This window comes from Physella acuta, unplaced genomic scaffold, assembly GCF_028476545.2.
Source record: "Physella acuta isolate Inbredline_101_S28 unplaced genomic scaffold, ASM2847654v3 ptg000034l, whole genome shotgun sequence".
NCBI classification, from domain to species: Eukaryota; Metazoa; Mollusca; class Gastropoda; family Physidae; genus Physella; species Physella acuta.
In genome coordinates, this window is record NW_026731554.1 from 120,980 (window position 1) to 147,286 (window position 26,307).

At 39.1% G+C, this 26,307-nt stretch overlaps 1 protein-coding gene across 2 annotated transcripts in view; it reads right to left on the bottom strand.

Moving 5' to 3' along the window:
- The window catches only part of LOC131942272 (plexin-A2), a 174,676-nt gene that overhangs the window by 98,978 nt on the left and 49,391 nt on the right, over positions 1-26,307 (bottom strand). For both annotated transcript variants that reach the window (XM_059302046.1, XM_059302054.1), the window contains exon 2: positions 25,994-26,046. The gene's annotated coding sequence lies outside the window, so the exon portion shown is untranslated. The remainder of the gene's footprint in view (positions 1-25,993; positions 26,047-26,307) is intronic.

The window sequence follows — 26,307 nt, forward strand, 5'->3', positions numbered from 1 at the left end:
AAGTTCGCATTATATGAATTGTTTGAAAAATTATAATTTAAAAGCACTAATTTTCACATTTTCTCACGGTCTGCGTAAAAAAAAAAACGCAAACAAAAAAATTAACGAATTTTAACTGCCTGAACAGTAATATTTTTTTTTATAAATAGTAAATATTTTACCACAGGAAACACATTTTACTGCACGTTAACGTGTGTGATACGTGCATGCTACTCTATGATGCATATTTAAAAAAAAAACAAATCTGGTAAAGAGAATTTTCCGTGTGGTGTGGACGGAACACTTCACGGCCAGGTTTAACACTTAGCCATAATGAAACCATCACATCATAGCCCATCCACATGCGCCGTAATTACACCCCGCTTAAAGCGTTAATTACCCCCACGATGCAGCCCACCTACAACTCATTTCAAAGATCGTCAATTTAAAAAAAAAAAAAAAAAAGAAAAAGATTGAAGACAACGAAGAGCAATAAATAATTGTAATTGATGAGTTGATGAGAGAGGCGGCTGGTAATGGGGGTAACGTTTGCCCGTGCGTGATGAATGGTATTTAGATACAGCTGGACCCTGTCGGATACGTCGGTCAACAAACATCGCACCGTCTCGTTATTCTGGCGTGCAACGCCAGCGAATATCTGGCCCACACAAACGTTATGCCTGATTGTATTTGAAGCCAAAGTCTTGATGGTGTTTAAGTGTGTTCCTAGCATATCTCAGCAGGCATGGCGATGATGTCGTTTGATACTTTTCATTACCTTCGGTGAAAGACGAGTTCTAGACTCTATAAATCGTACAAAAGAGAAGTTGTTGGTTCTATCCCGAGCCGTAGATAACTTAACTATAACATAAAAAATTTCTTATAAAAGAAATATGCACAGAATGAGTATATGGCTTAGCAATAACATGAACAGATTTAATATCAAAGAAATTTCACAGAATGGGTATATGGCTTAGCTATACCATTAACTGATTTCATATCTAAAAATAATATTTGAAGAATGGGTATATGGTTTAGCTATACCATAAACAGATTTCATATCTAAAAAATATATGAAGAATGAGTATATGACTACATCTTATCTGTATTATTTATGCTCACAATACTATCAATAGCATGCTAAACCACCATGTCAATGATGTATATTGTTAAAGTACTACACGTGAAGCACATCTTAAAGAGAACAACAGACTAACGCATTCTGCTTTATTTAAAATGGCTTTTGCCCCCCCCCCCCCTCCAAAAAAAAGAGAGCAAATGTCTTGTAGTAACTTAATACATTTTCCAAACAGAACACGATTGTCGAAAACTATATATTTTGGCTAGGTGCATCGACGATTAACTCAAATTTCTTCGGTAAAAAAACAAAAAACAATACAAAATGCACTCATCCATGCCTTACGTTATTACTGGCATTGGAAAATAAACGAAGGTAGGTATTGAAGAAAAAAAAACGTCCATAAATATCGACTTTCCCACTGGTTTTGTTTTATCTGTTTTAGCCGGCAAAAAAGTTGAAGAAAATGTAATTACACTAATAAAGACAAATGCTAACAATAAGTACGTGCATGAGTGTACACACTATATTCAACAAATTCAAATCACATACGGCATCATTTAAACTAAAAAAAACTTTGACAGGCAATTATTGTCTATCACGACTTGTTCTTGTTACTTATAAAAAAAATCAAATTACACAGCAAACAAATATAAATCTATTTAAAGAAATGCCAACGTAATTACGTAATTACTGCGGCGCTATGGTAGTTTTATTTTTAGCTTATAATTCCGATATTATTTTCCACAGTTCGTAATTGAAGTTGTGTTAATTTAAGGGGGGGGGGGGGGATTCCCATGGTCACATAAAGAAATAAAGATGGCGTCTAGATTTGGTACTAAACTTCAAGCTAATAACATTATACCCGCTGTGTGTGAGTCTTTTAATGTCGCTTTTATATTTCAGTAAAGGACGGTCAATACGACTGGAATGGTCAATAAAATGGGAAAGGTCAATAAACGATGAAAGGTCATTGAGATGTGTAGTCGTTTCTTCTAAAGGTCTGGTCGAACGGTTTAGATGGGGATAAAGGTTGTTTTAATGAGGATAATGATGTTAGTGTTGATTGGATTCAGGGCTGGGTTAGAGTTAGCCTTCAAGTTTAGGGTTACATATCAAGTTAGAAAAGTTAAAAATGAAGAGGGGTTAAAAGCAACAATTGGTACTTAAATAGCAATACAGACTTAAATTATAATTTCTTTGCCAAATGTACCCGTGTCTACATTTGGCATTGTAATAAAAATTTAAGTCAATGTTGCTAAGTTAGTTGTGGACAATATGTTGGCAGGGTGGTAGTGTATTCAATAGAGGGCAGCTTAAGGTTTCTAGCAACGGTCGTCTTTTTATCCCACATTAGACAGCTAGACATTGCAATGAAATGTAAATGTTGACTTTTAGTAATCACAACAAATAATTTCACAGCTTCAACTATAAATTTCAAGTACTAGTTTAACATTGTAGCTGTACTGTAGCTGTACTGTAAATATATTTGTAGGTGTAGTGTAAATATATTTTAGCTGTGTTGTAAATATATTATTGTAGCTGTAGTGTCGATGTATTGTAGTTATAATGTAGCTATGCTATAAATATATTGTAACTGTATTGTAACTGTATTGTAACTGTATTGTAACTGTATTGTAACTGTATTGTAACTATTGTAACTGTATTGTAACTGTATTGTAATTATTCATGATGTAACGTGACCACGGCATAAGATGCTGCAGCTATTGCATGTTTTTAAGGTGCCGGCTCTGACAAGCTCAGGGTGATCAATACACGCTAGAGAACATTGGAGCCATTTTGTAACAACACGGAATAATTGATGGCCCCTCTGTAGAATGGCGACAACACAGCTTCATTAGGACATCACAGCTACATATCCCGGCCACGGCTACTCAAAGATGTTACAACTAAACAAAGAACAACACAACACAGCTATAGATACGCAATAAGATTACAGTTACAAATCCCGGCCACGGCTACTCAAAGATGTTACAACTAAACAAGGGACAACACAACACAGCTATAGATACGCAATAAGATCACAGCTACATATCCCAGCTACGGCTACTCAAAGATGTTACAACTAAACAAAGGACAACGCATTTATATGTACCCAATGATATTACAGCTGTACTAGGAAATCATATATACATAAGGACATCCCAGCTACATAATTACACAACAGCTACACAGGAAATCACAGCTGATTGAGGACATCCCAGCTACATAATTACACGACAGCTACACAGGAAATCACAGCTGATTGAGGACATCCCAGCTACTTAAGTACACGACAACCCACTAGGAAAATCCCAGCTACACAAGGACATCCCAGCCACAGCTACTCAATGATATAACAGCTACTGATTCACAAAAGACATTACAGATACCGTAATACTAAAACAAATACAAAAAGTCTGAACATTTGAATGACAGTCGTGAAGCTATTTTATGCAACAGGAAGATAAGCTAAAAATAAAACAAATCGAAATTTAGAAAGTTTATATTAAACGATAATTACAAAAACTAATAAAGCAAGTTAAATATAAAACCATACAAGATAATTATATAATATAAAAACAGCTCTATTCCAAATGAATAGTTAATAACAGATTATTACGAAATTAAATATTTATTTCAATAATAAATAAAGCCTGGCCGGTAAAAGGAATAAAATACTTGTCTTTATTGTGATTGTTCGGAATACAATTGTACCTTGGCGTGGTGATACAGTAGTCATTGTTTACATGAAAATGAGAACTTTTCTAGAATGCTGAAAGAATAAAATCCTAAAGTTCTAGAACCAGCTATAGAATACTTAGGTCTAGAACCTCTTAGTAGAGAGCTTAAATAATTCTAGAACCGCTGAGTGGAGAAGTTCTAGAACTCTTATGTCTAGAACCCTTGAAAATCGGAACAAGTGAAAGTTATATATTACAAGATAAGAAAAAGCGATGACTTTTTTTTTAAGACGAACCCATTAGCAACAGACATGAGCACTTAGATCTTCGCACACAAAAAATATATTCACTGAAATAAAAAAAATAAAAAATCTCTAAGATAATCTGAACTCTTCGCGGATCTCCTTCCCCTCTTCATTGCATCATTAGCATCAATACTTTCTGATGGGGTAAAAAAAATCAGGTTTATCTTATCTTAGTAGGGTTTGATGTAGCTCATTATTCAAAAGCTTTTAGCGATCAGACGTTAAGGACTTCTTCAGGGGTACGGGCACCTCGTTTGTATCCTAAGGAACCTGGTTTTGTGTCGGAGTTCTGTCTTCTTCCATTCAGCATCGAGCTAAGCATGATGGAATGCAGGGGGTTAAGAAATCTTGTCAACAAAAAGGTAAATACGAAACTCGACGGAACGTCAATAAACAAAAATATATTTAACAGAATATCAAGATGGTTAAAGCTAGATAGATAGATGCCATCAGTGCAACTAGGGAGAGGTAAATACCGTATTAGAAATACTTGAGAAGGGATTAACGCAATAAATGAACTGGATATGATTGTCTGTGTTAATGGGGTGCTGTTTGTTAACTTTGAAATACAAGACGACGTTTGTAGTATAATCCGGCCCGAGCTGTTGGGTAGTTAAAGAGGTCAAACGCTAGAGGGGAGATTTATAATATGGGATATGTCTGGTCCAGTGGTGAGATATCGAGGACAGGCGTATAGAGACTTACGTAACACACGTATGAATGTATTATGCAACCACACACACCTCACTGTAGTGTCCACATTGTGTAATCCACGCTGGGGTCAACAAAACTAGGAGTATCCACATCATCACAATAGCTTACCCATTGTGGGGTCCCGACCATCGCGAACTTACACGGGGTACCCACAGTGGCGTACCAATACTGAACAATAGCGACCGCCACACTTGGGTACACAAACTGGCTCCCAGAAATCATGTAACATTCCCAAAAATTTAAACTATCCCTAGTGCCTCCAACACCACTATTCCACTACCCCTCAACCTCATACAGCCATGTTTGTCTGACCCCCCCCCCCCCCACCCTACCCCACACTGGAATCCCCGGGTCCCATGAGGACCATCATCAAATGTTAAAGTGTCCGGGGCGCTCCCCTACTCGAAGATTAGCCCCCCAGCGCCGGGGAGTAAACCCACGATAAATTATACATCCGCGGCGTCTGAGCCGGCCCGGGCAGCGCTTCCCTCACCTCGGCTTATCAGACATCAAACAATGGACAGCTCAATTAAGATTCACCTCCGTGCCTCGCTAGGCCGGGAGAAAATATCACCTATTGTCTAGTGTCCCTTAGACGGCAGGAACCATTTTTATTGCGCACGCTTGCTTGCAGGGCAGGGGTAGACAAAGAAAAGGGCCATTTGCTAATGGATCCTGTGGCTATTATCGGACATTACTTGATGGTTAACCTAATTATATATATATATATATATATATATATATATATATATATATATATATATATATATATATATATATATATATATAAGTACACGCGTACTTGACCAAAATCTACTGTTCATGCCATCTCTATTTATCCCTACATTAAAAAAAAAACGTGCCCGTCGCGTGACTAGCATCATTATCCGTTTGTGTACATAAACAAAAGAATGTGCCATAAAAACATTTGATGTAGATCGATAAATACGTGCTAAAACGTGTGTCCATCTCCCCGTGTTGCTTTAATCAACGTTCACGTGAGCAGTTCTGCACATTAATTATCTACACGGCCGAATAAAATTTGAAAAAAAAAAGTTGCAACAATTGATGGTAATAATTGTGCTCATGTAATCAATAAAAGATGGGAGTTTAAGGACAGAAGAAATGCATAAACTAAGACGATAAAACCATGCCCACGTTGCCTGGCTCCCATTCAAACGACGTTTTAAAGCCCATAGAATGCAGCAATTTTAGCAAACTACATTTCTTTTTTTTTTTACCCCATAATTTTAAGGTCGTATGCGCGCGTACAGTTTGTAAATAGTTTTTTATACAAAAATTACACGGATTCCCCGTTAGCTGATCGGTTCAAAAATGGCAGTTCTTATCGAATTTGAGCGCTGAAAAAAAATAAAATTACAGGCCAATCAAGTTGTAGCTCTCTATTTGGATTTTTTTTTTACTACCTTTTTTTTTTAAAAAAAAAAATAACTTTTTTTTTCGTTTCCAATCTCAGATATCTATCCGTGCTTGTTTCTGCACTGGTGACGTAAGCAAAACATGCGCTCTCGTGTGTAGAGAGCGATGTCCGAGTCCAGGTTACATACATTAAAAAAAACGAGGACGTTACAGAGATAAAATCGACACGGGGCAGGCCGTGTTAGGTGAGACAGGTAAACAGACAGATGTTATGTAAGGTTAAGGTTAGGGTTTCGCATGATGCGTTGTAAAAAAAAAACATACAACATAAATTATGTTAATAGGATCGTGTTAGAATAGTTGCACTTTTGATATTTATAATGCTGTGCTGCTTGTAATTGTGATAGACACTTAACAGATTTACAACATGTGATATTAAAGTAAATGTGGCTGATATAATATAAACTTTACACCGTCTGATTTTAACAAATTTTTTTACCTAAACAAATCTCGCAGTATTTTTAAGAATCATTTAAAATTACAAGCTTTTATGAATGTATTTAATTAAGAGAAATAAATAAAACGATTTTCTGCAGGTATAATCATTCACTATTCAAATTAAAATAAAGAAATAATAACTTACAAAAAAGAATTCTTTCAAAGATTGCAAAATGAATGTTTTAACGATTTAACATACCAAATCAATGCGTTTACCTCAAAATTACGGCATACAACAAAAACGTCACAAAATATTAAGGACAAAGACATTCACGAAAGATGAAAGCCCAGCCTGAAGAAAACTCAGCCAGTCGCTAAAGGATTTCCTAGGCGCGTACCTCCAAGAAGTCTTTATTTCAAAACACGAGCAGGCAGAAACTCCAGCCGGCCTGTAGGAGTAAACACAGATGCTGCATAACAAACGAGCGGAATAAAAAAACTGATAGAGTTATCCTTGCCACAATCCTCAGGATTTCATTCACGGTAATGCTGTGGAGTGGGGGGGGGGGGGGGGAAGGGGGGATTAGGGGCGATAGGCTGCATCTGCGTGAGGTCTAAGGGCGGGGGGTGGGGATTGGAGGAGCATATGCCATTTGTTTGTTCTTTATTGTGTGCTGAAATACTTGTTTTAGTCAAGTCGGCGATGTCTTAGGCGTACGTTTTAAAGAGAGAGACGAGTGTCTTAGAGACAGATGACCTATACAGTCGAGTGTCTAAGGTACAAATAAACTACAGTGTCTTAGAGACAAATGACCTACAGTGTCTTAGAGACAGATGACCTACAGTGTCTTAGAGACAGATGACCTACAGTGTCTTAGAGACAGATGACTTATACAGCGTCTTAGAGATAGATGACCTCTACAGGCCTCTTAGAGATAGATGACCAATACAGGCGAGTGTCTGGGACAGGAGAGATGACCTATACAGTTGAGTGTCTTAGAGACAGATGACCTGTTGAGGCGAGTGTCTGAGACAGATGACCTACAGACGAGAGTCAGTGAGACAGATGACCCACACAGGCAAATATCTGACAGAGAGGAACGACCGCAGCCCGTGTCCATCTACGTGTGGTTAATTAGATCAACGCGAACATCCGCCGTGATGACCGCTAGGGATTGGGTTATGTGTTGTATTTATATTCTCCCCCAAGGGAGAGCTCCATTTACAACTTCTAAGTGACACACATACGAAGACCCGGGAAAGACACGATGATTCGATTAACTGATACATCGATCGCTGGCTTACATTTGGTAGCCTGGGGGGGGGGGGGGGGGAAATGGGGGGGGGGGGTTACGTTTCTACTGGGAAACACCACTCCAAAATGTCGACTCAGTGACTCCTGAATTGTCATCTGACTCCCTAATGACGAGCCTTTTCTTTACGACCCCCTGCTCACAAGAACACCGCACATACCGGGTTACATCAACATGACATAACCCCAATTCGCCCCCCCCCGACACATACACACACACACACCGGAAACAGCACCTCAGATACACGTGTCACAACCAAGTACCAGGTAGATTATTTTCACCTTTCACTACTTCCCTCTTGACTGTTCGGCTCCGACATATGGACAGGTACGACCATCCCACGGGCTGTAGCTCTCACAACTACACCACACTGGGTTCAACACCCGTACATCAAATAAAACACAAATCTACTTTTAGATTCTTGTTTCTACATTCTTATTTTTGTTGAAGGTTTTAACTCGAAACACCCGCACCGTAGAACTAACAAATGGGATCTCTTACTCTGTTTTATTTTTTCTGAATGATCAACTCTGGGTAAGTTCCAATTCAAGCGTCTAAGTGTCGAGTCTCTTCCAGTACCACATTTCCCCCTTACCTAAGCATCCCATACCTCCATCTTTGTCCCCAACTCCCCATCATCCCTGCCAAAATCCCACATGTATCCCGCTGCACTATGTCCTAAAAATCAGGCTACAGGACATTACCCCCCTGGATATTCCCCCCCCCGGACATCCCCCCCCCGTATTTACCCCCCGGAGCAATTACCCCCCTGTCAATTACCCCCCCCCCCCCCTATCAAGTTAAAATCCTAACTCTAACTAGAATTTTTCTTCCTATATACTACTTTAATCCAAACCTTAAGAAAAAGACCAAAACCTAAGCATCCACCTTAGCCTAAAACTTCACTCAAAACCAAAACCAAAGCTAGACACAACCCTAACCCTAAAACTAGCTCTAACCCTAGCCCTAACCCTAGCCCTAAACCTAAACTAAACCTAGCCCTAACCCTAACCCTAACCTTAACCCTAGCCCTAAAACCTAACCCTAATCCTAGCCCTAAACTTAAACCTAGCCCTAACCCTAACCCTAACCTTAATCCTAGCCCTAAAACCTAACCCTAACCCTAACCATAACCCCAGCCCTAAAACCTAACCCTAACCCTAACCCAAACCCAAACCCTAACCCTAGCCCTAGCCGTAACCCTAACCCTAACCCTACCTCTAACCCTGTCCGGGGGGGGGGGGTAATGTCCTACTGGGTGGGGGTAATTGACAGGGGGGTAATTGACAGGGGGGGTAATTACTCTGGGGGGTAATGTCGGGGGGGGGGAAATATCCGGGGGGTAATTGACAGGGGGGAAATGCCCTGTTCCCAAAAATCATGTCCTGTAATTCCTAAATTTTTCATCAACCTATTTCCTAACATTTCAGACCGTAATTTCTTCTTCCCACGGTTTCCAAATATCCAGTCCCCCAACTTTTTTTCATATTTCATTTCACAAATATCCCGTTCCAAAATATTCCGTTCCCCTATTCCCAAAAATCCGTTCTTCATTTCCCAAATATCCCACCCTTTCCCCCTCCACCTCCACCCCAAATATCCCGTCCCCAATGCCCAAATCCCCCCCCCTCCCACTCACCAAATATCCCGTATACCGATTCCCAAATATCCCGACCCATATTTCCAAATATCCCGCCCCACTCCAACCCAGTCCCCAAATATCCAGACCCCCTAATATCCCCCCCCCCCCCCTCTCGATCACACGACGCTCCCCAGTCTCCCCTCTATAAACATGCCCTAGAATGCATGTGATGAAAGCCTGCCTACGACATGGAGCAGCCACATTAGCATACACGTCCTCATCATCTCACCTATTGAGTGTCAAAACATGCACCCCCCCCCCCCCCCCCCGTACACACCAACACCACATCCCCACCCCTGCTCGCAATTTTTTTATGCTAATTTAACCAGCCATATTCAACTGGTGGTGTTTAAAAAACATTTTTCTTATTTTCCCTGAATTGTATTTGTTTTATCCCCCCCCCCCCCCCCGTACCCTCAATTATTATACGTATTATATTACGCAACTCGAGTCGGAGGTGGATAAAAAAAACAGCCGTCCAATGAAGAATTAAACTGAAGCATATGACTCAATCAAAACCGGCTCATAATATTCTTGCTTATGCTAAAAAAAACATTGGAAAACGACGGCTATGGAGCCTAATGAACGCTTTATGTAGTAGGTCAACAACGTGTTGTTTAACAGTAGAGTGAAAATGTTTCTAAAATGTGTTTTAAAATAGAATTTGCTCTTTAAAATTATTGGAGAACAAATACAAATTTCAGCGTTACCCTTAATATAATTTACTAGGAGAAATATTTGATCAATTGGCGGTGTACTGTAACGCGGTTGTCGTTCCTGCACTAAAAGAAGTGGGGTGTATTGTAACGCGGTTGTGGTTCTTGCATTAAAACGAAGTGGGCTAACTAAAACTTCGATTTTAGCGCCAGACTTTAAACATCAAATGAATTAAATGTTGGATGTATAGAATGACAATTTTCGTCAAGTGTGAGGTGTGTATTAGGTAACAAATGCACACACACACACACTATCATGTGAATTCGGTGTGAGCACAGACTTGGAAATGAACACACAGCTGGACATGAAGCCACACATGAGTACAGACTTCTACATAGAGACAACTTCAGCCGTCGACATAAATACAAAACTAAGTGCAAAACTCGACATGAAGACATACCGTTCTACTTTTCTAATCTTAATACGTGCGTTCATTTTTAGGGAATTCCCGAATGGTATATGGGAGGCAGAAAATTACCAGCTGATAAGAGTGAGATGTAAGTATGTGGGGAGGGTGGGGAGGGTGGCGTCGAGGTCAATATACGCGATGACCTATGTCAGTGGGGGAATTTCCTAAAATATTATTTTCTCCGTATTTTTTCCTAAATATGTGTCGTTTTTTTTAATAATAAAGGATTGTTTAGTCTGTACCGAAGCCATATATGATTGTTTTCAAAAGTTAGTTTAATTATTAATACTTACCGTTCAGTTTAAAACAAGCTTAGACAATAAAAACAATTTTTGAAAGTTGAACTGAGAAGGATATCCACGAATAGGAAAGAATAACATACAAAACAAAAACTTTTTAATCAAAGATTGGGACTAAGACGGAGATTGCGTAGTATGGGTTAAGTTCTGGAATTAGAACCGTGGTTCTTAATCAGGAGGTACCGAACCCCACCAGTTTCATATGCTCATTCACCGAACCCGTCTTAATTGTTCTATCGTTCGCACTGACGAACTCCGCCGAACCCCTGAGACTGGCTTACCTAACCCTTAGGGTTCGTCGAACCCAGGTTAAGAATCACTGAATTGGAATAACAAGTTGGTCGCAGTAGTTAATGGTGTGTTCTGAGAAACGATTTGCGGCTGTAACTGGTTTTACACTATTCTACATTTGAAGAGGATGTTTTGTCATTTGATTTCCGAAATATACACAAAGCAAGAATCAAATAATTTAAATATTTTACGATCTCACAAGAAAACGAATATTAGAAGCGAAATCTGTCGTGTTTGTATGCTGAAATTCATCCGTATATTTATATAAACCATATAAATTCAGATGATAAATTGTATGTGTGACGTGGATTATTTATTTCCAAACATTATTTCACAGTGACCCGTAGATAAAAAAAATTGTGAAGGGGGAGGGAGGGGGGAGGAAGACGTGGTGCAGAGCCAACGTTAAGAAGTTAACCTGACACGATTTTTACACCCCCTCACACCCCATTCTTCCCCTCCGTGAGAAATTACTGTTTTCAAATTCTCCGGTGGGTGTTTTTTTGCCCTCGCGAACAATGTCACGCTGCCCTAGCTCCCCAGGAAATTCCTTTTCGGCGCAGTCCTCGGTTACGCCATTTGCAATTTTTTTTTTGTGTTTCTCGCAAGTCTCACGCCATCTTTAACGCGCAGCAAGCAAGCAACGAAAGGCCTGGCATTTTCAAGTTACTATTTTTTTAAAGTTTTTTTCCTCACAATGCTCAGTTCACATTTGATCATGTTGTAGATAACAGCCAGATCTCGGCTTAGGGGGGGGGGGGGGAGGGAAGGGGGGAGGGGTTAAGATATTCAAGACGGGTGAGTGAAGAAATTTCAAGGATGAGCACCCGTGGCTTGACACGCATTGATGAACTGGCATGGCCTGACACGCATGGCCTAACTCGCATGGCCTACCATATGGCCTAGACACTCATGGCCTACCATATGGCCTAACGTGGATGGCCTACCATATGACGTAATACGCACGGCCTAACACGCATGACAGTCATGGCCGAACTCGCATGGCCCAATATCCATAGCCTACCGTATGGACTATTATGCATGTCTAACTTGCATGGCAAAACACGTGGCATTTGACACATGCCATTTAACACATGGCATATGACATATGACCGGAAATATGGCCTAGACCAACATGCCTGGTACAATAAGGCTGGTCTTAACTACATGTCCCCTATACATATCCCAGTATGCATATCCCAGTATACATACCCTAACATACATAGCCACATACGTCCAACAGGTAGAGCCCAACGACCAAGGCCTTACATACCTACCCTAAACAAACAAAAAATACCCCTAACATTTTAAAGTCACGAGTTCTTTTAAAAAAACAAATGAGCTAGAGCTTTGTTTTGATGTTTCTGCTTCACTACGACGTTACGTAACACCTACGTTTCTAAATGTGTCGGGCGTTACGTAACACCTAAGTTTCTAAATGTGTCGCGTGTTTTTAGACGGTACATTTCACAGTCGCCGCGAGTCTGATTCCCCCCCCCCCCCCCCCCCCCCGTCACAAGTCCCGGGGGAGGGTCAGGGCGGAATGAATTGCTGTCAAACCTAAATTATGTATGTCCGCGGAACTTCCGGTTGGATTAAACTTAAATTGTTTCCTCACCCTGATAGCGTGCGGGTAGGGGAGAGGTGGGGTGGGGTGGGTACCTTAATGCATGGACCAAAGTTGGATGATCGACAGTTCTCTTCAGGTTAGGGATAAGGTTTACGTTAAGGATGAGGTTGGGTTAGGTATACGGTTGGGTTAGGGATAAGGTTGGGTTTGGGTTAAGGTTGGGTTTGGGATACGGTTGGGTAAGGGATACGGTTGGGTTTGTGATAATGTTGGGTTTGGGATATGGTTGGGTTAGGGATAAGGTTGGGTTAGGGATAAGGTTGGGTTTGGGATAAGGTTGGGTTTGGGATAAGGTTGGGTTTGGGATACGGTTGGGTTAGGGATAAGGTTGGGTTTGGAATAAGGTTGGGTTAGGGATAAAGTTGGGTTAGCGATAAGGTTGGGTTTAGAATAAGGTTGGGTTAGGTTTTAATATCCAACCATCCAGCAACTATCCAAGCTTTAATATCCAACCATCCAGATTTATTATCCAACCATCCAGGTTTAATATCCAACCATCCAAGTTCTAATATCCAACCATCCAGGTTCTAATATCCAACCATCCAGGTTTTAATATCCAACCATCCAGCAACCATCCAGGTTCTAATATTCAACCATCCAGAAAGGATATGAAGCCATTAGCACGGAAACAAAAACACAACAAAAAAGATTAAACAAAAATTGGAAATGTATAAGCTTTTGTTATGCCTAAACCAGTTTGTTAAAAAATTGATTCGACCCCCCGAAGCAATTTGATCGTGTTATCGATCGCCACCGTAAGAGATAAACACAATAAAAAAAAAAAATAACGAAACAAAACAAAACTAAAAAAAAACAGAAACTTCATTTGCTCGTGCTGCATTAGGTGAAACGACCGTAAACAACGGAACAATTTGAACTTGGCCAGTACAAAAATCAGAAACAACGAAATTGTTAGAACTAGACTAATATAAAAGTAATCCAGAAGTAAACGGAATTATTTAAACTAGACCAGTATAACTAACAAAAACAGCAAATTATTAGACCTAGACTAGATTTAAAAAAAAAAAAATACGCATCACTCAAATAACCAAAAAACAAATGAATTATTAGATCACTGATAAAAAATACTCCAGCAAACTGGCATCTTTTTGTCTTAGAATATATTCGGGTTCAGTAATAACAAAGTATGCAGCGTTAAATTGTCTTATGCAATCACACACACACATACACAGGCACAACTGTAACAGAAATATGTAATTACTCTGTGTGGGGTGGTGTAAAAATATGTTGGCTGTTAAGACACGAGACGTTTAACATCCTTCATATATTTTTAGAAGTATATATATATATATATATATATATATATATATATATATATATATATATATATATATATATATATATATATATATATTGTATATATACAAGCACCAATAATAAGCATTCAGATGTTTCTTTCAGCCAAGCTATCTGACGACAGTTCCCCCCACATGCCCGGCTGGACCATGGCCAATTGACGTGAAATCCCATTACCGTCCCCACGGGACAAGCTTGAGGCCGTTTTATGTTTGATCCTGGTGGTCAGTCAATGGGCCATTATGCCGGTGCCGGCTCTTGTCCTGGCCGGACGGTCGGAGGTTAAGGCGATAAGCTTGTGCCGGTTCATTAGTGCTACCTCAAAGGTAGCAGTGTTGGTAGCGTTGGCTAATTCAGAGGTAGCAATATTGGTTGCGTTGGCTATCGGTATAGGTAGCACTGGCCAGCGGTAAAGGTTGTAATACTGGTAGCCATGGCTATCGGTAACGGTAGCAATGGCTAGTGATAAAGGTAGCAATACTCGTAGCGTTGATTAGTAGTATAGGTAGCCCTGTTTGGAAAAACTGGCTAGCGGGTATTAAGTTAGTTATGCCATGGTATAGGTAGCTAAAAGAATATGAGCAATCTCTAGAGTATCCCCCCCCCCCCGTCCCCCCAAAGAATTGATGGAGTTGTCTTGCCCGGGACGTTGCTCAGATGTGCATATTTTAGCCAGCCGTAACCATTCGGAATATTCAGATGGATAGCTACAATGTATTTCCAGCCCACCCCCCCCCCACCTCCCTCTTATCCACGATGGATGTTAATTATAGATGGGACGCAATGTGAAACCTGATACAGCAAAGAGAAAGGGGGGGGGGGAGACTCTCTACGTGTAAATAAAAAATAAATAAATGATGTATGAGTAAAGTAATAAAAGAAGACATTAGGATAATGAAGCTCACAGCGTGATATACTGGCACATTGTTACGATACATTCTGCTAATAACGAGATAGAGAGCTGGTTCCTTCTGTACTGTGTCAAAACATTTCTTCTTCAACGACCCACACAGTCAGATGGGGGGGGGGGGGTAAGTTTCAGGTAATAGCCCCTGACTATAATAGCAACTGTGTTGGTCAGTCGTAAGGCACTCTCCACACAGCCCATGAGCATTCCCCCCCTTCCCCCACACACTGCACGGCTAAATTATGACCATCTCGTCCTATTGATCATCAGTTGTCCTAATTTAAAAATCTGGGACCCAAACAGCTAATTTAAAAATCTGGGACCCAAACAGCTAATTTAAAAATCTGGGACACAAACAGCTAATTTAAAAATCTGGGACAACTAAACAGAGAATTTAAAAATCTGGGACCCAAAACAGGTAATTTAAAAATCTGGGACCCAAAACAGAGGGCCATTGAACGTTGATTTAATCTGGGACACCGAGGGCATTTCCCTATAAAATACTTAAAAAAAACTTTTTTAAAAACCACGTTTTTCTTGTGGACTAAAAAGTAGAAAATAAATTTTCATACATTTGATGACAAAAAACGTGGGTACGTTCACCATCAAATTTCCCGACCCATCTGCCCGACCCACGTTTTTTGTCATCAAATGTATGAAAATTTATTTTCTACTTTTTAGTCCACAAGAAAAACGTGGTTTTTAAAAAAGTTTTTTTTAAGTATTTTATTTTCTCCTTTTTAGTCCGTTGCTACACATGAAAAACGTTGTTTTTAAAAAAGTTTTTTATATAGTTTATTTGCTACTATATCTAATGACTTGATTAAGTATGACTTGACTAAGTGTTTATAAATACACGGACTAAAAATCTTGAGCGACCAGGATTCGAACCTGGGTTGTCGCGGCCACAACGCGAAGTACTAACCACTATACGATCACGGCCAGCGCGCTCACATCGATTGGGGCCGAAGTAACTGTGCCAATAGGCCTCCAGTCTTGTCGGTATCTTTAGAAATCATGTCCTCAATTTTATGGTCCTTGGGGCGTAATTAAATTAAGCTAATTACGGTCTCTAATTGCTAGTTTTTATGATTGCATCTGAAATTGTTAGGCGAAAGTAGCCTACATGCCAAATTTCAGATCTATTGAGCAATCAGAAGTGGGCTAATTTTCGATGTCAATTTTAACAACAAACAAACAAATCCACAAACGCGAAGCTGAGTTAAGAAAAACGTGTTAATAAAAGATGGGGACACAGAGGGCATTTACTCAGCAACATAACATACCAACAATTAGACAGGAAGCCACCCCCCACCCCGTACACACAAACACGTTTTTTTCCTCCTTTGTTCTGCAATTGGAGAAATGGCTTTATAATTAAGTCAAGTTTAGTTAGACTGGGCACATATTAGAAATTCGTGCGGCAATGCATTAACAGCAGTGTTCTGTGTTTATATTGTGGAACATATCGGTGATACTAATAGCATAATTGTGTTTTTGTAATCAGGACTAGAGTCTATATCGGCGACACTAAAAGCATCCGTGTGCTTTAATAATCAGGAGGAACATAATAATTATGCTCGTGCCACCGTTGTTATGATAAATAACATTAGTAATGCTTAAAGTATCGTTCCTGCATACATGAAATGTTTGTTACATCTTTGTTTTTAAAATCAAGTATATATGCGAATGGTAATGATACAAATCTATATGCGGGCAGTACAGAGAGCAGAAGAGTACTGTTCATGTGTTTGGCTTAACTCCAAGAATCGCAGAAGCTGCTGTAAGATGGTGCAAGATGGTGCGAGATGGTACGAGAATTCGTTCAAGTTAGAGTTTGCCAGGTGTAAAAGGGTGATAACCTTGGGGCTAGGGGAGGTAGGGCACAGGGGACATCTCAAATGTGTCGTGAGGACTGGTGTACGGCGTGTCACTTTATTTATGCGGTGGTGATGTTTTATTGTGTTTAGTACAACTGTTGTTTGATAAATCTGGGATCAAAGTTGGTCAGTAAAGTGGGGTTTCAGACGGCCTAGAGAATTTGTGGTTCTGTGTGCTTAAGATGTGTTGAAACTAGTGAAAATTTGTGCTTAAAATGGGCTGTAAATTGTGAAAATATGGGCTAAAGATGGATTGATTAATAAAGACTGGTTATGTGTGGTAAATATCGTATTTGTAAATGACGTAATGTGTGTTAAAGATTAGCTGAAAATGGTGGTTGTGTGGGCTAAATATGGATTTAAAAAAAAACTGGTAATTTGCGCTAAATATCGCATGAGGAAATAATGATGTGTGCTAAAGACGGGCTAAAGAAGACTTCTCGCATATTTGTCGACTGTCTGTCGGATAACCTCTGAATAATTAAATAAAAAATAGCAGGTTAATAGGCAGATGGACAGAAATGACAATTAGACGGAGCGAGTTTCACCGCGGGATGCCGCGCGTCAAAAGCGCTCAATGGGATGATGACATTCTCTGGCCTTCGAGTGCGCATGTCAGAGTCAGGACGAGCTAGGGGCGGGGAGGGATTTGTGTGTGTGTGTAAAGGGGAGGGGGCGTAAGTTGATGCGGTTGTTGGATCTCAATTGTTGTTTTTTTTTTGGTTGTTTATTGTTAGTTGTACGATGTCGGGTTACAAATGGGTGAATTAAGGGTCATCGATAATCGTTTTGAGTCAGCTGAACTCTATACATGTGACGTTATTTGCGGTCAAATGAATGATAAGGTTATTGAATGACAGCTGGCTCATAGATGAATTTCTACGAGTTTATCTAGTTTAACGGTGGTTGAAGTATTGAAGGTCATTTCGACCGTATATTCGTTCTTGTGAAACGTTGTTCGCTTGAAACACAAACTAAAATGAAGTTCACAAACTAAAAAATAAGAAGTATATATATAAAATACAGAACACAGACAGTTTGAAACTTGATTAGTGAAAGATTAAGAGAGAATATGTTGTTCTAGATACATAACAGGTAGAGGGTTCTTTCAAAGCAAATAGATTGAGATTTTAACTTAAAAAAAACACGAAAATATAATTATAGAGATAACGAATTTGAGGATGGGAGTTCATAAATAGCGGTATGCATACATGGAAATGGAATTATTTTTTTTAGATGTTCTACAAGAAAATTGGAGAAAAATTGTCTCGTTTCGGTATAGAAAATGAAACTAATAAGCAGCCATACTTGAATGTCCGGTGAGGATTTAATTAAGCTTAGTGATCATTCCAGATCCATCCATACAAGAATATGGGGGGAGGGTGGGGGTTATGTAGGGGGGGGGATTTCTTAACAATGACTCTTGACATTTCTTTTCATAGAATTTAATTAGAATGTTGTTTTTTTCCTCCTCCTTCCAGGAAAATGGATTGTGCCTTTTATTAAATGCAACTATGTATGTAGAAAACTTGTTAGAACTGAGATTTAAGGGGTGGGGAGGGGTGGATAGGAAATAAATTGGAGGAGGTGAGTGGGGTGAGGGGACGGGCGCATTTGTGAGAAACTGTAAATGAGGAATAAAAAAAAATAGCTGAGGCAAGCAAAAACATACTAATGAATATGCATGAGGGAATAAGATCGGAATTCCTGGAAACTACCCTCCCCCCCCCCCCCCCCCCCCCCCATTTTTTCCTATGCGAGATTTGACTGCCAAAGACGAATTATTTCAGGATTGTAGTGAGGGCTTTTTTTTTTAAAGGGAAACAAAAGATAATCAATATTTGAACAGGGAAACTTGGCAGACTGACCCAACAATACATGATATTTTAGTTTAGCAGCCAATAGTAAAAATTGTTCATTCCGGAATGAATAGTCAGTAAGGAAAATGATTTTATTTTCTCCCCAGAAACGGCAATGTATGGGGATGGGATAAGTCCACAAATTGAGTACAATAAAAACAAAACACTAGGGAAAAGTTATCTGAAAGGAAAAGAGAACTCTGAGTTACTGTACACACTTCTCTCCCGTTTGTGATGGTGCCAGCGGCCAATATCCGTTTCAGAATCCCGCTGACTTTGTTGGCCATTTCGATACTCGGGTGATATCGATACTTTGGTGGTATCGATTTTCGCTAATATCGATATTTCGGTGCTATCGACGCTCGTATTTGATAAACCGCTGCGTGTAAACCCAGGGCGATACTTTGTGTGGTGACTACCTAATACTGTTTATGTTGTGAAGGATTACGATGCAGGGGGAAGGAGATTAACCACGAAAATCGTTGATATCCATAACATTCCGATTGACTGCTAGTTTAAACAAGGAGGCCTATCCAACATACCGAAATAAACCCTGTAATACTTACATCTACTTCTCCAGATTGTGCACCTACAGTTTAACCATTTAAACACCTACAGTTTAACCATTTAAACAGCTACAGTTTAACCCTTTAAACACCTACAGTATAACCCTTTAAACTCCTAAAGTTATAAACACTTAAAGCTTAACCTTTTAAATATTACACCTTAAGTTTAAATAACTAGTTTGACCCCTTCATCCCATGCAGTTTAAACTATCAAACACCTACAGTTATAAACATTTAAAGATTAACCCTTTAAATATTACACACAAAGTTTAAACCACTACATTAACCCTTTAATCAACTACAATTACAAACCCTTAAAGATTAACCCTTTAAACACCTACAGTGATAAACACTTGAAGATTAACCCATTAAAGCCTACACCCACAGTTTAAACCACTACATTAACCCTTTAAACAACTACAATTACAAACACTTGAAGATTACCCCTTTAAATTCTACACTCACAGTAAAACAAATGCCCAACACGACAGCTACAAATTGTATAAAATCTGGGCACCGTGTGTCACCTAAGCACATCTGCTGTGTCTTGTCGGGGATTTGAACAAAACAAAAAAAATGTAAATTGAATGAGATAACAGAGGATGCTATGCAGGGAGAGAAGAAAACAAAAGGGGAACAACTTTTGTTTAAGGGGAGGCGATCAATGATGAGCTCGATTACATTCGTTAAGAGAAAAGAAGAAAAAAAACTTGCTTTAGGATAGACAGTGATGAAGGGGAATAACAGTATTGTAACAGATAATGGAATAAGTCTTGATGAAACTTCAGTTTAACAACAAATGACAAGTAGCGATAAATTAGTTTTTTTTTGTTGTTTTTTTTTAAGGCGAACTTATTTGTTTAGTTATTTCAATAGAATAAACTGTGATATGGTGATAGTGAATTGATTGTAATTAAAATTCAGACTTAACAAACGACTTTACTAACAGTCGTCTTACTGAAGCAATATAATACACCAGAGTAATAGTGGTTCCGAACCTGGGTTCGATTGAACCCCGGGGGTTCGGTGAGTCAGTCTCATGGATTTGGAGAAGGTCAAGACATACACCCGACTCATACATTTCGCGATCAGATTATACCAGTGCGGACGATAGATATATTAAGAAGGGTTCGGTGAATGCGCATATGAAACTGGTGGGGTTTAGTACCCCTGAAAAGAATAAGAACTGCTGATTTATCAATACGAATGCAATTTAGCCAAATAAAGACATAGAGTCGGCACTTTAAAAACAATCAGCACTATCATAAGAGAAGGAACTACCATGTTAACCGGCACTTCTATAATAACCGGCACTACCGCTATTCAGATATTTCAACTGGCATTAGAACAAGAGCCGGCACTACGGCCAAACTGAGATACCAGAGCAGCATTACCAAAACAATCAACAACAACATAAGAGCCCACACTACACTGATCACGTGATATAACGGAAGTAGCTCAATGTTGAAAAAAAAATATTAAAAGTTTGACGTTTCTGGTGATAGAAAGCTCATTAAATTTTCAACAGCTTGGCAAAAACTATTTTGCCTCAGCTTCAGGATAAAAGAAAAACAAACTAAATTAGAACATCTAATAAAGGTTAAATTATTGGAGAAATAAAAATTCTACTCAACACTTTTCATAATAATTGACAGAGAGGCGGGTGAGGGCAGCCTAATAAAATTTCCCTCAACAAAAACTTGAGCGAAATCGCAGTCGACGAGAACCCAAAGCGAAATTGACGCAACATTTCTCCCGAAGATGAGGCGAGTCACGCCAACCCCACATCTATTTTCAGTCACCCGATTGCAGTTCGATAAAAACCCCACACACGCTAAAAATAAACCTGAAGTGGTTGATAAAACGAGCGCCGGTGGGCATAAGGAAGGAACAGCCTGATGATAAAAAGTGTGACTTCACGCGAGCTGTTGATAAAAAGTGAGACTTCACACGGATTTACCTCCATGTTCGCGCTAAAATCGAGCTTCGGTGATAACACACTTTACAGGTAAATATTGGCGGTTTACAGAAGAAAAAAAATCTGTACTGCTAATAAAAGTTCGATCAATTAGTGATAAATTGATTTTTCCTTCATTTTTTTTACCTCTTTCGTTGGAATATGGCCCGATAGTTGCCTCAGTCTTGTGAGAGAAATGATACTAAGTCTTAGTGTACTAAGGTAGATTTTGTAGATTTTACCATCAGCAGGTGCGGAGTGTTGGTTTGCATCTTGAAGTTAGTGAACGTGAATTATAAAAAAAGGTGGGATTAAAAACTAAATGAATCGTATTTTCGTTTGAATTTTGAAGCTAGCGAAAGTGTGATATCATAATTAGTGGGATTAAAAAACTAAAAGAAGCGTCGAAAGTTACATATTTAGAATATAAAATTAGAACTGTTTGTTGCGACAAGTTAGTGTATAATGTAAACACCTTTCACAAAACAAAGTGTAAACTGAATACAGTACAGCAAAACATAAAGAATTGCGAACACCCTACAACAAAAAATAAAGAAATGTTAACACACTACATAAAAAACAAGTGTTATGTAAAAACTAGCGCAACAAAAGTTGTAATGCTACCATGTAAGCCTAAAGCAAAACAAAAGCTAACACCCTACACAGAACTTTACTTAAAGTAAAACACCTGATTAAAATCTACACACATTTTATCAAGCGAAAAATCAAGATCCGCTTAGCGATCGTGTAATAATGTAAACACTCTAAAACTTTAGTCGTGAGCAGTACCATTTTTTTTATTTTAACCCTTACAGAACCATGACTGCGTCTGGTGCAGGGTTAAAGCATTAGTCAACGTCTGCCTAGACAATAGAACCGGCCATCAGATAGTGCTGGTCACCCGGCGTTACTATGGTAACCAGAGACAGATCATAAAACACTAAGTGTCAGGAGAGGTCTAATTTTTTTTTTCTTTTTAAAAAAAAAGGTTAAATATGACCGTGTAGCCTTGACCTAATTACACAACAATGACACAACCTGGTGTTGTGACGTGACGGACGGTTGTGATTTACCGGCCCAGACACCGCTGACCCCGCCGCCAAACAAAGGGACCATTGGGTTCCGTCTCATCGGCGGCCCTGGTGTCGGGTTCACGTTTTACAGCCATTTAATCACCACCGCGTCCGGGCATGGCAACAGATTGCAATCGAACATCAGAAAAATTAAACCCGAAGCTTTATTATAGCTAACATACGCCACAATTATTACATTGCATGTTGTTGTTTTTTTCTTTGAGGCTTTTTTTGTTAAGTGCTTTCTTTTTCTTTTAAAATAATTTTGGAATAGTTTTATTCAATTTAAAGGATGCTTTATTATTAGGCCTATTATATTTTTATTTTTTTAAATTGGAAAATAAATTTGTTTAGGAGCTTGAAGTATAAAAATAATATTGATTATTTTAAAAACGTTATAATCTAATTAATTAATCAAACCGGGTCTTAATCATATCGAACGATATCGCCACGGAAACTAATTATAACCCTTAAGCTAAACATGCTGTAAGGTAAGCCTAACAAAACAAAAAGTAGACGAGTACTATAAGTGTGTTATGTGTATATTAAATGATTGTAAAAAAAAAACAATTACTGACGTTATATTATGGTTGGAACTATATATATATATATATATATATATATATATATATATATATATATATATATATATATATATATATATATATATATATATATATATACAGATAGAGAGAGAGAAACAAGGATCTGAATTAAAGGCCAACGTAGACAAAATAGACAACAAAGGGCCTTTGTCCCTGTCTGCATTTAGAATGTCGGCCTTTTGTCCCACAACCATATAAACGCCAATCTAGATTTTATACACCAAATCATGTTTTATTTGTCTTTTTTTTAAACTTGTATCCAAGAGAGCAATATTTTTTTAAAAACTTTTATCCAAGAGAGCATTATTTGTGTGAGCAAAGAGTCACAGATTATAAAGGTTAGCTAGACAAAGTTCGAGCACACAAATGGTTGAACTCAGTTAATGTTTACAAAAAATAGGGTAGCGTCGAGCCCAGCTCATCAATTAACCAGGGCCTAGTCTAGACCAGGGCATTAGGAAACAGTGTGTTCAGTTCACTGTCAACGTCGGTAAACACAGCACTGGCTGCACAAACTAGTCTACAACATTTACACACAAACACGGCAACATCTACACACAAACACGGCAACATCTACACACAAACACGGCAACATCTACACACAAACACGGCAACATCTACACGCAAACACAACAACATCTACACGCAAACATGGCTACAGCTACACACAAACACGGCAACATCTACACACAAACACGGCTACATCTACACACAAACACGGCAACATCTACACACAAACACGGCTACATCTACACACAAACACGGCTACATCTACACACAAACACGGCTACATCTACACACAAACACAACAACAGCTACACGCAAACACGGCTACATCTACCCGCAAACACGGCTACATCTACACACAAACACGGCTACATCTACACACAAACACAACAACAGCTACACGCAAACACGGCAACATCTACACACAAACACGGCTACATCTACACACAAACACAACAACAGCTACACGCAAACACGGCAACATCTACACACAAACACGGCTACATCTACACACAAACACGGCAACATCTACACACAAACACAACATCTACACGCAAACACAACATATACACGCAAACACAGCAACAGCTACACGCAAACACAACAACAGCTACACGCAAACACAACATCTACACGCAAACACAGCAACATATACACGCAAACACAACAACAGCTACACGCAAACACAACATCTACACGCAAACACAGCAACATATACACGCAAACAAAGCAACATCTACACGCAAACACAGCAACAGCTACACGCAAACACAACAACATCTACACGCAAACACAACAACATCTACACGCAAACAAAGCAACTTCTACAAGCAAGCACAGCAACAGCTACACGCAAACACAGCAACAGCTACACGCAAACACAACAACATCTACACGCAAACACAACAACATCTACACGCAAACACAGCAACAGCAACAGCTACACGCAAACACAGCAACAGCAACAGCTACACGCAAACACAACAACATCTACACGCAAACACAACAACATCTACACGCAAACACAGCAACAGCAACACGCAAACACAACAACATCTACACGCAAACACAACATCTACACGCAAACACAACATCTACACGCAAACACAACAACATCTACACGCAAACAAAACAACATCTACACGCAAACAAAGAAAACTTCTACAAGCAAGCACAGCAACAGCTACACGCAAACACAGCAACAGCTACACGCAAACACAACAACATCTACACGCAAACACAACAACATCTTCACGCAAACACAGCAACAGCAACAGCTACACGCAAACACAACAACATCTACACACAAACACAACAACATCTACACGCAAACACAGCAACAGCTACACGCAAACACAACAACATCTACACGCAAACACAACATCTACACGCAAACACAACATCTACACGCAAACACAACAACATCTACACGCAAACACAACAACATCTACACGCAAACACAGCAACAGCTACACGCAAATACAGCAACAGCAACAGCTACACACAAACACAGCAACATTGAGAGACACACATACACATTCCATATACAAACACAACACGATCTACACAAACACAGCTACATCTGCATACAAACACAAAAGTATCTCAACAATAAAAACATCATATACACATCATATACACACCGAAGTGGCACGTTTTGCTATCAAGGTCACCCAAGGTCAGAGGTCGCGGCCACAACCTTACGTGCTGACCGCATTAAACTGTCTGAGGATGGCCGTTGCGTGTCTGGACCCTCGGTCGTCCTCGTGACTCAGGCAAACAATCGAGTGAGTAATGCACGCGCAAATCAAAACGATGCCCTCAGCCCTCGAGAAGATTCGGGTAAAATAGGAGTTTTCCCCGCAATTCGCTGTCATCTATAATTCAAACCTGCCTTTATATAATCACACCCATGGTAATTGGAACCCAATCAATTCTGCTAATAGCTGATACCCAAGTGTCATTGTGTGTCTGTAAGTTTGGGTTATATATATATATATATATATATATATATATATATATTTATATTTATATATATATATATATATATATATATATATATATATATATATATATATATATATATATATATATATATATATATATATATACATACAGTTGTGTGTATGTACAAGCAGTGCTTTCAAGTGACCCTTGCGCTTTCCAGTGTTTGTTAACACAAACTCGTGATATTTTCATCATCATGGTTTCTATAAGGTTACGGATAAACAGCAACAATTTGTATATCTTTACACCCAAAGATTTATTTGAATTTACCGTTTGTGTAACATTTAAAAAGGTCTCTACCCCCCCCCCCCCCCCCCACTCCACCCATCTTCCAGCCACCTCTAGTGTTGAGCATTGCGTGAAATCACGCCGAGTCTCCGTATAACAAAAATAGCACTGCTTGTGCATATAATAATAAGAGGGTAACAAAACTTACCTTGTAAATAAATGTGTATATTTTGTTAATCCCAACACACCATGTCACTGCAACTGAAAACACAAAAAGAAAAAAAAACTATTTAAACATCAGGTAAATTTAAAGAATGAGGTGATAATATAGCGTCATGGAAGTTCTAAATCTGTGCTCATAGTCTAGATAAATAAATGATTTGAAAACCCTATCTACGCCCCATCATTCACTCACCGCGGCAGTTGAGTGAGTGGCATTAAAAAAACTCACGTGCTAGTCATTACGTCACTAACGCACGCGACGTAAAGCGGAGATGCTTGGCATTGTTTTTTTTTTATAAA